The sequence below is a fragment of the Sphaerodactylus townsendi genome, linkage group LG07, assembly GCF_021028975.2.
Source record: "Sphaerodactylus townsendi isolate TG3544 linkage group LG07, MPM_Stown_v2.3, whole genome shotgun sequence".
Lineage (NCBI taxonomy): Eukaryota > Metazoa > Chordata > Lepidosauria > Squamata > Sphaerodactylidae > Sphaerodactylus > Sphaerodactylus townsendi.
The window spans coordinates 93275142-93291873 of NC_059431.1; positions in this window are offsets into that span (position 1 = coordinate 93275142).

Genomic DNA, 16732 nt, shown 5'->3' on the forward strand with positions numbered 1-16732 from the left:
ATGTAGTACTGAAGCCACTGCTGAAAAAGATGGACAACTAAAGTAAAACTGACAGAAAGAACAAAAAAGGTAATGTTTGGAAAACGTTTCTGGCTCCACGAAATTCTCATTCCTGCTCACACTGAAAACATTCACGTACAAAATGTCATTACAGTTTCAATTACAAGCATCTCAGAGCCTCTTGCACCTGCAAGTTACCTATTCATAGACTGCTATAAAATTTCTGCTGAGGGTTATCACGAATGATCAAAAAGCAATATCTGCAGTGGCATACAAAGGCTTGATTCTGTGCGGCAGAACACATGTAGCAGGATACATTTTTCATTGCACTAATTGGATTCAACTTATTTCTATGTTTAATAACCTGCATAAAACAAGAAATGTAGCCTCCCTAGCATGTTGAATTCATATGGGTTCTTTGCTCTACACAAGGGCATAAAACATGTTATACCTTCTCAGCTCAAATCTGAATGACTGTAGCAAAATAAGATAGGCAATCTGCATTTAAGTTCTATTAGCGACAAGGGAAGAGACTCAATATTTATTACTTCTTCTCAAACTTCATCCAAAGATAATTAAAGTCATCATATCAGTGCAGATTTAGTCTCTTTCTTTTAATTCACAAAAGACAAGTGGGAACTTTATTATAATTAGGCCCATAAATTTGGAAGGGACTATCATAAAAGCAGTGTGGCCTGGAAGGGCACTTTTAATTGAAGAAAGTGACAAAGAGGTTGCTCTCACCTTCTCCTTTAACTCTGTGGCTATAAGATATTCTGTGCAACACTTGCTACCCTTTCCCTTTGTAAGCTGAGCAGTAACATTGAACACAATTCCAAAGGCAATACCGTACTTCACTTCTTCTACAAACCTGAAACATTATGATGGGGAAGGCAAATCATAAGCTGCAGTATGGATTTCAAATGGACAAAATGTTCTGGTTTAAAAGTATTATTCTGGGGATTCATGGAATTTCATGGAAGCAAAACAGGAGCTTTTAAAAGAAAAGCCTGATGATGGTAGAGAAACTTTATAAAAGACAGCCATCATACAACTAAACAGAGAGCTAAGTGTATCCTAAGGCTGAAATTAAATGGGTGGGTGGATTTTTTTTAACCATCAAGTCACAGCTGACTTATAGTAACCTTTGGTGGGGTTTACCAGGCAAGAGATGTTTGCCTGCTTTCGAGGTGGATTCCGCATGGGCCAAAAGCAGCAGTGTGAAAATGGTGTGAAACCAGTGTATTGTATATACTCAAGTATAAGGTGACCCAAATATAAGACGAGGCACCTAATTTTACTACAAAAAACTGGGAAAACTTATTGAGTATAAGACTAGGGTGAGAAATACAGCAGCTACTGGTAAATTTCAAAAATAAAAATAGATACCAATAAAATTACATTAATTGCGGCATCCGTAGGTTAAATGTTTTTGAATATTTATTTCAAAGAAAAACGGTAAACTAGCTCTGTAAGTGGAAAAGAGGGTCAACAAAAACAATATGGTCTCAACAATAACTTTAAAAGCACAAAAACCTTAGCTCAATCAGCAACCAAGCTAAAACACAAGAGTTAAAATCCTTCAAAACTGGATTCCACCTCATCATCTGTATGTCCAAATGTAACCCAACTTAGATTTTAAGAGGGATATTGTGAGAAATGGAAAAGGAGTTCAAGTCTTTGACAATGTGATCCCACCTTGTGACCCTTAACCTTCACAAGACTTAAAACAAAAGAAACTTTAAATCTGTTTTCTGTTTCATAAACAATAGTGTGCAGTATATCAATGAAATATGGCAAACCAACATAGAGACAATAATCAACATATAATAATTCTGGCCTGCTATGCAAAACAGACTAGCAGGGTCTCAATGCTTTATAGTTCTCTCTAGCTGTGTCCCATGGCACTGTTGATGCAGCTACAGATCTCTTAACAATTCTGAGGAAATGGAGCTCTTTCTTCCTTATATGGAAAATCTGAGCTCTTTAGCTCCCCCTAATGGACCCTGGGTTACACAAACAGAACTTCAGCTATAGCACATACAGTTGTATATAAATACCGTATATACTTGAGTATAAGATTTGAATATAAGACGAGGGGGGCTTTTTCAGCATAAAAATGTGCTGAAAAAGTTGACTTATACACAAGTATATACAATAAGCCCTTTTACACCCTTTTACACCCTTTTATACTGTTTTCACACCGCTGTTTTTGGCCCATGTTTTTGGCCCCTGGTATTCCTTAGAGGTCTCTCATCCAAATACTTGCCAGAGTCAGCCCCAAGTGTGACTGGCCCAAGGTCATCCATCAGGTTTTATGGTGCAAATGGGGATTTGAACCCTGGTTTTTCAGATCCTAATCTGACACCTTAACCACTGCACTACACTTGCTCTCTTGATGCATTACACACATATAATTAAAACCACATCTCTTTGGATGGCCATTGGGTCGCCATCTTAGGACTTTTTAAATAATATGTACTGTATAAATTGTTTTTAATGTATTTACTGTTGTTTTAATTGTAATAATGTTTTATGATGTTGTTGCTGCCTTGAGCCCTTTGGGGATGGGCAGGGAAAAAAATCTTAAAATAAATAAATAAAGTGAACATAGAACATCTGTTCAGAGCAAGGGTTGCAATTACACATTGAACTAGATTCATGATATTGGTCCTTTCTGCACAGCCGAAATAAAACATTATGCAGACTTTAAAAAATATCTGTTTGGGCTTTTTTTCCCCCAGTGCAGAGAACACAAGTGTTGCCAGCCAAAATGATTCTTTTTTCCCCACCTGCTGGCCAACAGAGCTCTAGTAAATTTCAGAGTTGTGCCCACCATTTTGTGTGCTGCTGCAGAGATTATCCTGCCTCCACCCTTTGGAGCTTTCTTCTGTTTGCAGCTCATCCACGTGTGATTTCTGTGTAAAAAGTAGATGGATAAAGTTTGTTTTCCCTAGAGATCCCAAACATTTTTCTTTTTTTTTGTTTTGAGGGGAATGCTTGCAAACTACAAATATGTGCATATTGTAGCGTCTCTAATCATGATGTCATAGCTTTGCAGACATACCCCTGAAAATGAAAAAATGACACGTTCATGGGATTACTAGGCAAAACAAACTTTATTCATCTACTTTTTACATGGAAATTGTATGTGGATGAGCAACAAGCAGAGGAAATCTCCATGGAAAATCTCTGGAGAATTCTCCCTTCATGGAGAATCTCTGCTGCAGCATACAAAATGGCAGGCATAAAAAGCAAAAGTAAAAGTAACAGGACTGGGCGGGAGAAATAAAATATTTCCTGCCTGCTTTTGTTCATTCAGCAGGCAAGAAGTGTCCTCAATCCAGTTTGGGGGGAGGGGTGCAGATCGCTAGTTCAGCAATTTTTGAAAAACCCGGGATGAAAGGAATAAAATATTTTGAAGGAGAAAGCTGTGCAAATGTCTTCCCCAAACAGTTTTTAAAAGTTCCCCAAGACATTTTATTTCTGTTGTGTGGAAATCACCATTGTCATGTAGCCAAATCAGATGGGCCATTTTGGGTAATGATGTCATCAAACTAACTATGGGGTCCCCAATTGACTAGGATCACACAGGCAGCAAGAAAAAAATGAAATACAATTTTGTAAAGTTGGTAAAATCCCCATCAACCATATCCCAAACAAACCTTGACCAAAACAAAAATGTAAGATTAGGAGCATTTCAGATCAATAAATCAGGAGGCAGACCTCAAAAGGTGCTTTTCAGAATTGTCTCCTCATTGTTGTTTGGCAGATTGGTGTAACCCTCCTTTTTCCTGTTTCTATCCTAAAATTCCCCTGTATGCAGAAAATGTTCAACTGCAAACTTCTTTTATGGTGCTCATCCTAAAATGTACATCGAATTCATGCGAGACAAGAATGAAGACCACAAGGCCTGGAATGCATTCCACCTAAATGCACCTTGAAAACTCACCTACAACATGTCTGCTTGGAAGTTTAAAATCCAAACTGCATCATATCTATTCGTCACAAGTGATCCTTTTCCTTAAATCACAGCTCAAAAAGCAACTCCTATTCCTAATGAATAAAGATTTGTTGGCCCAAACTCTTTCCTGACTACCAGGGATGAGGAATATGAACTCTCCATGATTTAGCCATGAAGATGCCATTGTATAGACACACAACAAGCAAAACAAACAAAAAAACCCCAAAGTTTTTTTAAAACATACAACACTTTTTAATTTTTTTCATTATTTATTATTTATTTTTGTTATTTAGTTTTTCATTTCTATTTATGTCCTACTTTTCGGGGATATTTGTTTCCCAATCAGTTTAAAAGATTTAGATCCCAGGTTTCCACACTCAAACACACGCAACAGATAAGGGAAGAACAATGGAGGGGTGAAGCAAGGAAGGAGAGCATTCTAGCAATGCCCGAACAAAGTAAGCCTTTGTATGGGCCATTCTCATCTTCCCTTGGTGGTGCTTTTCCTAGATGGTTTGGGATGTAATCTTCCAGTGAGCTTTTGCCTTCTAGCTGGTGGCAGAGATCCTTCTTCTCAGTTCTGAAGTTCCTGGACAGCTCATTATGAAGCTTTGGTCCCCAATAATGAAACAAAGAGTTACAAATGGACTCGCAGCTCAGTTCAAAATATCTCACCCCAATACAAGGCATCATTGCCTTCTTCAGTGCAGTACTAACCAGAAGTAACTTGTGGCACTGCCACTGTCTACCAAAGATCCTCTGCCAGTGTCACCTTTTTACATGGAAATTGTATGTGGATGAGCAACAATAGCTCTAGATTCCTCTGCCTTTAAGGATTTCTCTACCACAATCACCACTGGAATTGTCTGTTTTCTTCTGCTGATGTGGCCATTGATCTCTGGAGGGGATGGATGCATCAGTCTGGTGTCTCAGCTGTGACCAATCTGCCTTGAGTGACTCTGCTAGACGTTTTAGAATCTTGACAGAATCTGGACCCCTTACAGTATTGCTCCCAGATTTGCTGACACATCAAGTTCATGTATGTGCCTACTAGAAAAGTCAAGAATGCCAGGGAAATGTGAAAGCAGCAGGAAAAGATTCTGTAAAGGAACCCAAAGTTCTCAATCTGCAAGACCTAAACAAGTCTATTAACACCATGAGTTGGAAGTGACTTGACAGCACTTTATCACTTACAAACAATAAAGGCTACGTTCTAATTGGGGTGGAACCAAATGTTCACCTTACAGGGAGTTTTGGAATAACTTCCACATGGTTGCCTCTGTACCACTTTCTCCAATCAGCTTGAAGTACATGTCTCAACCCTCTACCTAAACCCTCCTTCTTGTCTCTTCTTGGCAGTTGGACAAATGGCTCTCTCCATGCAAGAAACTCATATCTATTCAACCAGCAATGAAAGCAATTGATAGTCCATTTCCATGAGACTGGAGTCTCCTGAGTGTAATTCAATTCTTCTTGCACTTCTCTGTTATTACAATGTCACCTCCCAAAACTCCACCCATTGTAGTTGCCACCCTGTAACTCAAAAGGTCTCCCAGCATTTGCTGGAGCAAGTCTGGCAACCCTCCTATTAACTGGTCTTTCATCTTTCCCACATTGGTCAAACTGTTTAACTATTATTATTCTGGATGGAAGAAAGATGCAAAGCAAATCCTCCGCTAAGCACTACACTTAAGGACATTTAACACACACTGAATTATCTTCTTCCGTTTTCAGCCTAATTTGGATTATATTAACCAAACTAATTTGCTGAAAAACTAGAATAAATAGACAAGTGGAAATGTAACACTGCAATATTCCTCAGGTCAACACCATTCCGAGCTAAGCCTCTTAATGAGAAAAAAATTAGTTTCAGACGTTCTTGACTTTTCATTAAAAAGTCATCAGCACTTGTAAGTGAAGTTAAAACATTGGCCTTTTAAATCCTCTTCAAATCATAATAAGAGTCTGGTAGGACTGTGAGGCTGCTGTTTAGTGCCTAGTTTAGTGCCTAGGCACTGCTGTTTAGTGCCTAGGCACACTGCATCAAACACATGTGATCTATTGGGAAGGGTTCCTATGCATGCCCCATCAAAATGAATGGAAGCTGCTCTGTATTGTTCCCGTTTATTTCAATAGAACGTACCAACAGATTATGCTCATAGTATATCCGTTGTCATAAAAATAGTCACATACACTCAGGGGCTCTAGTGTTCACTGAGAGCACACAGAGTGAAATTATGCCTTCAGAGCTGAAATGCACACTAAACGAACTCAGGGCAGATCCACATGTTGTGGTTGTTGTGCACAGTAATACCTTATGTATTTTTGGTGCATGCAGCAAAATCTAGGAAGTTAATGATTCAGTGATAGCAGAACATCTAACAATGTTTGGGTTCAGTTTCAAGGGCTTGTAGTTATTTATTTATAACATGTAAGTGTGTCTAAAATGCCATCAAGTCAAAGCTGACTTATGGCAACCCCAGCAAGGGTTTCAAGGCAAGTGAGAAGCAAAGATGATTTGCCATTGCCTTTCTCTCCAAGGCCTTCCATGGGGGTCTCCCTTCCAGACCCTGTTTAACTTCCAAGATGAGATTGGGCTATACCACTCAGCTTTCCCTTCCCCTTCATATATGCTTTTCTTGAAGTTTAGGGAACCATACATAGATATCATAGGAAGTCTGCCATCTAGGTACTACTGACCATTGTAGTGTAGTGGTTAGAGTGTCAGAATGGGATTTAGGAGAACCAGGTTCAGATCTCTTTTCGGTCATGGAAGCTAATTGGATGACCTTGGCAAAGTTGCTCTTCCTCAGCCTAAGCTGCTTCACAGTGTTGTATGGGAAAACTGAGGAAGACAAAATAATGTTGTAAGTCATTTTGGGTTCCCATTGAGGGGGGAAGCAGAGTATAAATATCTAAATATAAATATTTGCCTTCCTGAATAGATAGATCCTTGAATATATAAATCTAGCATGGAGGAGTCTTTACATGTAGGAGTATTTGATCATAGATTTTGCTGATAATGTCTATCGACTTTAAGAATTGCATTGCTAATTCAAAGTTAATTTCACCTAATGTGAATTCTGAACAGGATGCAGAGAGAGCAGCAATCTCTATACAGAAGACTGGAGTTAAATATACAAGTACAGTTGGGTTCGATTCTGATCTTATCATGAAAAGATGGATTGCCTAGCTTGTTCTGAGCAATGGTCTCAACCACAAATTTTTTTGCCTTATATTGCCTCTGACCACTGGTCCATCGAGTTATATATGTCATGAGCAACGGCTCTCCAGAAAGAGTTGTTGTAAGTTTTCCAGGCTGTGTGACTGTGGTCTGGTAATTTTTACTCCTAACATTTTATTGGCATCTTCAGAGGCATGTTACACTAAGCTGTGTTTGTCTTCATGGCACGGTGTCTCCAGAATCTTTCCAGAACCATTCTAAATCTCTCCAGAATCTCACTGTGGTAACAGCACTAGAGTTGGTGGGTATGGCACCCACATCCCTCACTGCTTGCTGCTACTACTGCCCCAATCCCTACTCATCTTCATTCCGGAAAAAGCACAGATTTTGTCAAGATCTCCCCAGCACACATCTAGCCTTCATTTTTCCTTGTCCTGATGAGCTACATTATAATACTACAATATGTCTCAGAACGAAAAGTGAAAAAGCTCTTCAAAAGTCTTAAGGGGAGGTGATGTGCTTTTACTCATACCTGTGCTTTTACTCATTTTACATTTAAATGTTAATATGTAGCTAGTTTCGCTGCTTTTATAAGTTTTAGCCTATTTATGATTTTATGATTGTACTCATTGTATGTTGTACGCCGCCCAGAGCCCTTCGGGGACGGGGCGGGATAGAAATTTGAAGCATAAATAAATAAATGTAACACAGCTGTGAGCTTCCCCACACCAGTGTGAAAGAAGACCTTAGGTGCATGCTCCTGCTTATGGTAGGCAGGAATCGACCATCCGGATAGATGTTCTGCCCACAGCCACCCTACATTTTCCCTTTTAACAGAAGAAAACATATTTTGTTTCTCTGCAGCACAAAGAGGCAAGCCCCCAAAAACTCAGCAAGTCATGTTCGGAATTAATACGATGCTATGCAGACATTCTACATTGATCCAGAGACGATGCTATGCAGACATTCTACATTGATCCTGGGGAAAGTATGAGATTTCCTGAATTAAGATTCTTAAATTAAGATGTCAGGAACTGAACCTGCATCTTTTTGCCTGCAAAGAGCCAGCGTGTCCCAAAGGTTAAGAGCAGTGGACTCTAATCTGAAGAACCGGATTTGACTCCTCACTCCTCCATATGAGTGCCGGACTCTAATCTGGTAAACAAGATTTATTTTCCCACTCCTACATGGGTGACCTTGGACTAGTCACAGTGTGCTGCCAGAAGGCAAAGGCGTAGCTGGGTCTGACCCCGCAGGGCAAAGCAGGTGGCAAGCACAAGTGTGGTCAGATCACAGTCGAATGAGTCAAGGCAGGCAGCAGGCAAGTCGTAGTATGGTCACAGTCCAATAAATCAAGGCAGGCTGAGAATCAATGAAGAACCAAGCACACGATGATGACATCTAACACACTTGTTCCACCCAGGCAGAAGCAAGCTTACAGCAAGGCTTATATAGAGAGCCTTGTTCAAGGGGCTGGGATTCTGCAAGAAGTTAATCCTCATCAGACGCAGAGACTTCTAATCTCCCATATCTTGCTGCCAAACAAGCATGCCTTCTTTGCTTCTGCAGTAGCAGCCTCTGCTTCTTCCTTCTATGCACAGCTGGCTCATCACTGGGTTCCTAAGAAGATCTGCAGGCTTCTCCACCTGAATGTCATCAGGCAGGGAAGGGTGCGAGTTGGCTGTGCTGCTTGGTCTTCCTCAGGAGCAGCCACATCTGGCTGCACTGTGTCCTCAGGTTCTGCCTCTGAGTCCTCTATGTCCTGGTAAGTACCCAGGGGCTGACTCATGACACAAAGTTTGTTCAGAACTCTCTCAGGATGATTTTGCACTTTCTAAATGCTCCGTGGCTTAGCCAGGGAGCGTACCTGCTGCGGGGTTTCTCACCCTGCTTGTAGCTCCCCACTGCTGCCCAGATCTCTTTCCTTCGCTTGAGTCAGGACCAGTGAGGAAAGCCCCGAATGGTTCCCCACAAGCCTGGAGCTTTCCCTTAAGCACCGCTTAAGCACTGCAAACTCTTCCACAGTCTCTTTCACGCATGCACAGGCAACCTTAAGATTGGCTTAATCTTGCCCCATCCCCCCCCTCACTTTCACTATTTTAGTTCTGAACTCAAAACAGGTGCTGAGAATCAGCGCCCTCGCCACCCCCCAGCATTTAAAATCCTGGCTTGTGCGACAGGATTGCAGTCCTCTACCCCCTCCATCTAGAAGGTTAATCTAAAATCCTTGTGTGTGAGAGAGAATCGCTGCCCTCCCGTTCGCAGCGCCTGCACACACTGCTTTTCTGCCCAAGGTTTCTCCCTCCTTTCTAAAAATCAAGGTTTCTCCCTTCATTTTTTTTCACTGCAAAGGAGGAGGGCACCGCTTCTCAGCACCTGTCCATTGGTGGGGCGGGCCAGAGTGGCAAGGCGAGAAAACTGGCCTTGTTTCTGCTACGGAGGAGTTTTGCACGGCAGTGAAAGCCTCCAGAGTAACAAAGGGGCATTTCAAAAGGACCTCAACCTTTGTAGTTCAGGAAATTCACAGAGCAAAGCCATTGCTGCGAGGCAGCTCCAGGGCAGAAACATGGCAACCATGCTGCAGCACCGGGGGCTGTGCAGAACTTCTGATTGCATCAGGACATTCCCCGTGCCAACAGAGAGGCAATTTCAGCATGCAAAATCGGTCTCAGCCTTTCCTACCTCACAAGGTATCTGTTGTAGGGAGAGGAAGGGAAAGGAGTTTGTAAGCCGCCTGGAGTCTCCTTACAGAAACAAAAGGCAGGGCATATAACCATACTCCTCCTCCTCTTCCTCCTTCCTGGCGGGCTTCAACCACTGAGCCACAGCCCTTCCGCTATGTGACTAGTCAGATATCCAAATAAATCTTGGAGGCAAAGGAAGCACCATGCATTTTTCACACTATTTTTTTCCTGAAGTACATGCTGACTGGCAACTTAGATCTGATAAGTCTGTTTATGCCTCAAATAGCTGATGCTTAAACTGTTCATTTTACTGACTTTGTGTGGAATCATGTTGAATGTATATAAGTGGATATCATAAAATTACAGAAACATATAAAACAGACTGCCGACACAGAAGCAATTTCAGAGGAGCAGTTTATCTCATGCTTTGCAGTGTTTCAACATGTAAAATCAAGAGAGATAAACCCTTCTGATATTGATCTCAATGCACCATCATAAAAAATTAAAAGTTATCTGCCAGTAAAAAATGCTTTCCATTTTGTTGAGCGAGATCTTGAGGATCCATGTGAATACAATTTACTACATTAATAAAATACCCTTGTGGATATTATTTTATGATTTTTTTTATTATTTCACATAGACTTAATAAAACCTCTGCAGAGTACTTTATTTGTCTCCGAGGCCTGTCTTCATCATATATATTTCTGAATACTCCAAACAAGTACATTCTGCTAAAAAGAATGAGAACATAGGCCACTAGACCTAGCACTGCTTACAGGCTTATTCTTTACACATTTATACATTTTAATGTCAACCTTCCTCCAAGGAGTTCCGAGCAAGGTACATGATATTTCCCTATTTTTTCTGAACAATAACCCTGTGAGGTAATTTAGACTGAGATGGGGAATGGTCCAAGGTCTCCCAGTGAGCTTCAGGACTCAGAATTTGAACCTGGGTCTACCTGTTCCAGATTCAACAATGTACCTTTCCCAGCTCGGTTGCATAACACAAAGAAATTTAATACATACCTGTACCATCCTTCTTCAGATGTTCCTTGACCAGGCTACCTTGGGATTTCTCATTCTTAAGAAAAGGTTATTTGTATTTTGTCAGCATTACACCGACATAATTTTTCCACTCCTTAACAAAGAGAGAATTAATAACTTCCATCTAGAGATGCATACAAAATAGTTACATATACATTTCCTCCTATATATTGGCACGCAGAACTTATTTTAGTGGAAGCACCAATGTGTTAAAAATCCACCAGCTTTTAAAAATTTTAAACTTTCTTCAGAGTGCTGAAACAAGCTGTTTTCTACAGAGTATAGTTTACTGTTGCTTTTTTAAAAAAGGATACAAATGCCACCAGCCGTAGGTACACTAATTAAATCATAATGAAAAAAGAAAATCACCATCACAATTACGGTCCCTTTTGCACAGTAGTTTCATCAACATGCCTCTGTGTGAATGCGTGTTGGCAACCTGCGAGGAACAGATTCATACCACAAACATGATAACAAATTGCACATGCATGAAGTAATCAGAAACTCATTTTAGAAATCCTTCCAATTAAAAAAAAGGAAGAAACTCAGAACACAATATTGGAGGGGGGGATAAAACCTGTGCAACAATCTACCTCAGCCATACCCTACTGCTCCTCCAAGGATTGTCTGGGAAGAGAGCCCTTCGAGGATTGGGCGGTAAATAAATAAATAAATAAATAAATAAATAAATAAATAAATAAATAAATAAATAAATAAATAAATAAATACTTTATCCTCTACTTTAGCCTAACAACACTGATAGGTAGATCATGCTGAGATAGAGAATCTGACACAAGATTTGTGGATGAATGGGAATCTGAAGCTGGGTCTTCCACTCTAAACACAATGGCTGTCAGTAATATTGACATGGAAAAGAAAACATCTCTGTATACCTGCTTATAAGTCCCACCAAAAACAAAAAAACCCCACTAATACCAGCAGACAGCACAGTTTCCTAATTCCATTTTCTCCACTCTCAGAGCTGACTCCTTCTCAGACCTTATGTAAGTATCTTAACATTCAATATGTGTGTATCATACTTCATTTAAAAGCTTTACTCATTATTTCTTCAGCTTTTATTTGTAGCTTAGAAACAGTATCCAGATAATAAAGAAGTCTGAGAGTTTGGTCAATTCCAGGACAAATCTCAGCCAATCAGATCCCTGCACCTTTTTATAGGAATGAGCAGTTATTCCAGAGTTGGGTGTGAACCAGAGGCTGTTTGCATGTATTCTCAGAGTCCAGAAGCAGCTGATTTCCTGCGAAGTCACTTTGTTTGCCTGTTTGAGCTAATGTATAAAGAAAAAAACTAGAGCCCTCTAGAGGTTTAAAAATAGAAACGACATTTAGATCTATATCAGATGGGAGAGGCTAGAGTCAAACCAAACATTTCTTGGATCACAGCTCATTAGCTACAATGCTACACTTGAATTAATACCATTTCAGCATGTATCTCACTTACCAGTGGACCTGAGCAAAAGCAAAGCTAAACATATGGTGCCCATATTTGCAGGATTAGCAAGGCTCAGCAAACATCACAAAACATTATATGGCACATGAACTGACACTATTCATATGAAGAGATAAATGCAATACATTCTGAAGGTGTTATACATCCCCAGGGTTTGTTTCATGCAGGAATACATTGCAATATTATACATTCAAGATAGCTGGCATATGGCATCTTTGCTCCTATCACATAAAAGCATTTTTAGAAAAATGTTTATCAGTTTTGTTCAGTGCAATGAATATGAAATATGGGTGTGTAAAGATGGATTTATTTGCCAACACTGCCGCCTTGAGGGCCTGAGGTAAGCCAAAGGGTGTGATTCAAAGATAACAAACAAATAGTCATTTATCACATGAGATCAAAACCTTTTGTGGTTGTTAGACCTAGACTGCACAATGTTAATGTTCCACAATGACATAAATATGATTGTCAGGTTATCTTACCTTGTCAACTCTTTCAGTCATAGGAGAAACATGCTCCCGATCATATTGCCTCAATGGTTGTTGTTAAAGTTTATGTTGAGCAGATATATGCCTGTTCATTCTGTAGGACCAGACTGTTGCAGACTCAATCTCTGAACTGCTTGGCATGGTCACAATTTTACACAGCCCCTTTGAAAAGTCTCCATGTTGGCTTTTTACCAATGCTGTCTGAATGGACTGTTGCTCCCAAATATCTATGAGATTTCTGGTTTCCACCTCCTTCCAGGCTCCTTCCAGGCTACCTCTTGACCCTGAGGATTATTGCCACTCCTACTAGCCATTCCTCTCTCTCTCCCTCAGTCACCAGGGACACCCTCACCTTACCTCCTCTAAAGCAATCACCACAAAATGGCTGACCAACCCAGGCTGACCAACCCAGCTGCACAATTGTTCCCGCCCTCAGAAGAGGGCAGCCTTCCTCTTGGTGGTGACTTTGTACAGCAGATCTGATTGGGCCAACCCCTGCCCCTTTTCTCTGTTACAATACAGTACTGTAACAATGCTAAGAATTCCCCACTACCTTTCGATATCACAAAAATTTCTGATCTATTCTTCCATCATAATGATAATGAATAATGGTCATGATCGTGAGAATCTTCCCCTCCCCTCACAAATGCCCCATCATGACTGCTATGCTATACAGCTACAAAGTTTCATATTTTAAACACACACAAAAGGCAGGGGATTGGGACTGCAATTTGAGGGGAAGGCAATTATGAATGTATTCCTATACTCTGAAGGGGGGAAAGTAATTATGATGTGGGGAAAAACATGTGCTTCGGAAACCATAGAACATGCTTCACGAACTTCATAACATGGCAGGTGGGCAGAGAATCCACCTAAAATGGCGGTGGACCAGAGAATAAAAAATGGAAGGGAAGAAAGGCACAGGTGGGCTGCGAGATCGGGCAGGAGAATTAAGACTTCTCAAGAGCTGCATTCTGCATATAACAGCAGGAAACGTCTTGTGAATGACTTGGCCAAAAAAAGTTCACTATGAAGAATCTGCAATAAAAGATGCCTTGAGCTGAAATTAGGCATCCTAAGAATGTCTTGGGGGAAAGGTTGTGGGGTTTTTTAAAAATCATTTTTATTAAGAACTTTCCAATCAAATAATATCAAAAAGAGAACTCAAACTCAATTGCACATCAAAATAACCTAAACCTAGCATAATTCTATAACCTATGTGTTAATATTCTATAGACAAGACACAGACATTCTTATCTTCCCTAATATAATCTACCCATGCAACCCAATTCTTTTAATAGGTTTCAAATGGCAGGTTCTGGAATTGACAGCTAATTCTATCAAGCAAATGAAGATCATGAACTTCCTGTTTTTACTCTTTTACTGTAGGGAGATCATGTGATTTCCACTTTTTAGCTATCACTGTTTTTGCCACCATTAACATATGCTGCAGAACATGAATATGCAGAACTAGGCTACCGCTCTTAGCAAACATTGGACCTAGTAAGTAGTTAATAGGATATAGCTTGATGATCTTCTCTATTTGCTTACCTATATTCTGCCTTTTTATCTATTTTTGAGAGTATTTCAGGCGAGAAGTATAAAAGATTTTCAGATTATATTCCCAAATGTCGGCATTTGGTGTATATCTATAGATGGCCTTCCAATAACTGCTCCACTCATCTAACAATATTATTTATAACGATATTATTTATGAGCTTATGAACCCATTTGTTCATGCAGTTTCTTATCAGGTCTTGTTTTACTCGTTGCTCCAATAATATTTTATATATTGTGCTTGTTGATGTTTTTTTTTATATTCATCATTAAAATTCTATCAAGTTCTGTCCATTCGGTTGCTATTTCCCGTCTCTCGATATCATACTCCATGTTGTCCTTTATTTGTTGATATACTACCTCATCACAAGATTCATCATTTATGCGTATTTCCTCCCCCGACTTCAGTTGCGGTTGTCCATTTGATTTCTTTAGAATGTTGGAAAAGGCTGTGTTGAGTGCCTTCCCAATATGCCTTTTTTTTTTGCATCCTCAGGTCATCTTATTTGGGCTGTAAGGAACAGACCCCTATTATGCAAACTGGCACTTATGTGAATTTGTTCAACCTGTTTCTACTCTGGATGCATATCCAAACTGCTTACCAAAACAACTGGCTCCTTACTTGCAACTGTAAGTAGGTTATGACCTGGACTGGAAAACATCTACTATGCATACTCTGTAATGACATAGCAAATTAGCAATGATCAAACACTCAGAGTAATTTCTTTTAAAATATTAGGATCGGGTGTAGTACTGACTGGGAAAAAGCAATGGCAAACACAGTCTGCCTAATAAATGTCGTAATGTAATGTCACCCCATGGGTAATAATGACCTAATGCTTGCACAGGGGATAGTACTGTATTGTTTGGCCATGCAAAAAATAACTTTGATGAAGAGGTTCAAGCTGCTCATGGATCACCAAACTGCTTACTAGGAAAAAAAACCCAGGTTCATACTTGCAACTGAAATGTGTTTGAACATCCCTGTATGGAATATTGTTAAAAGCAGATATTTTATATATGTGTTCACTTCTAGAGGGAATGCAAATGTTCACTTTAAACATTTTCCTAGGTGCTAAAATGCACAGTGAGAGTGGATCCAACACAATTTCAGCAAAAGTCTACTTAGTCTCTTTGCTAAGGTTTCCTTTTTAATTGAGTGCAAAATTATCATGAAAAGCAGCATAAGGTTCAAGAAACCTATGCTTACCTCTTCTCTCTTCTGCCTAGCCTCTTCAAATGAGAGGCAATGCTGACTGATTCATACCCACTTCAGCTCTGTTCCCTGAACATTGTGTGATAATTGTAGTGTTGCTGCAAAAAGAAAAGTTGAAAGGAGATTGGGAAAGTGAGCTTAATCATCAGTTTATGGTGGAATGTCCAGATCTAAGTGCAGCTATTCTCTGCCAAAGCTTCACAGGCGCTAAATGTAAAGTTTAGCACTCCCTTCATCTCACAGAATGATCCCAACTAAAATAATGACACAGTAAAACTTTATGCTATTGACCTCAACATGATATCATTCTGCTGCTTTGATAAGCCTCCCACCATACATTTCTCTAATAACTCTCCAGGAATCAGATGGGCAGAATGGAAAGTTAGGTGGTAATCTGGGATGGCAGAATTCTTAACGGAACTGCTTCAGATCAAACTGAAATAGGATTTCCAACTCTCCAGAAAACTTAGGGAGCAAGCATGAACTGGCCTACTGAAAAGTCCCATTTTATTTAATGGCACTTACTCTCTGGGAAAGTATGCCTACTATTGCTTAAGAAGGTGATGCAAAGTAAGGTGTTTGGAAGTAAGTCCTATTTCATTCAATGGGGCTCACTCTCAGGAAAGCTGTTAGGATGGCATTGTAAATGACTTAGGTAGTTTTTTCCGTTCGCTTCTGGTGAGGACGAAAGCAGCTTGCATTATTCTCATCTCTTCTTTTTTTAATCCTCATAACAACTCTGTATGTGACTGGTCAAAAATTAACCAATGAGTTTCCACAGCAAAGATGGGAGTTCAAACCTGGATCTCCCAACCCATACTCTGAAGCTCTGATGCACCACACTGGTTGCTGCTATTGAACAGTCGCAAATAGCTGGGCCTAATTGAGCAATGCAAGTCAGCTGGTATCAAGTCGCCCATAAGTCATTTCTTGGTTAGGGATGCCAGTCTCCCAGGGGATCTTTCAGAATTACTACTGAACTTCAGACAATAAGAGGCCCCTTCCGCACATGCAAAATAATGCATTTTCAAACCACTTTTACAACTGTTTGCAAGTGGATTTTGCCATTCCGCACAGCTTCAAAGAGCACTGAAAGCAGTTTGAAAGTGTATTATTCTGCAT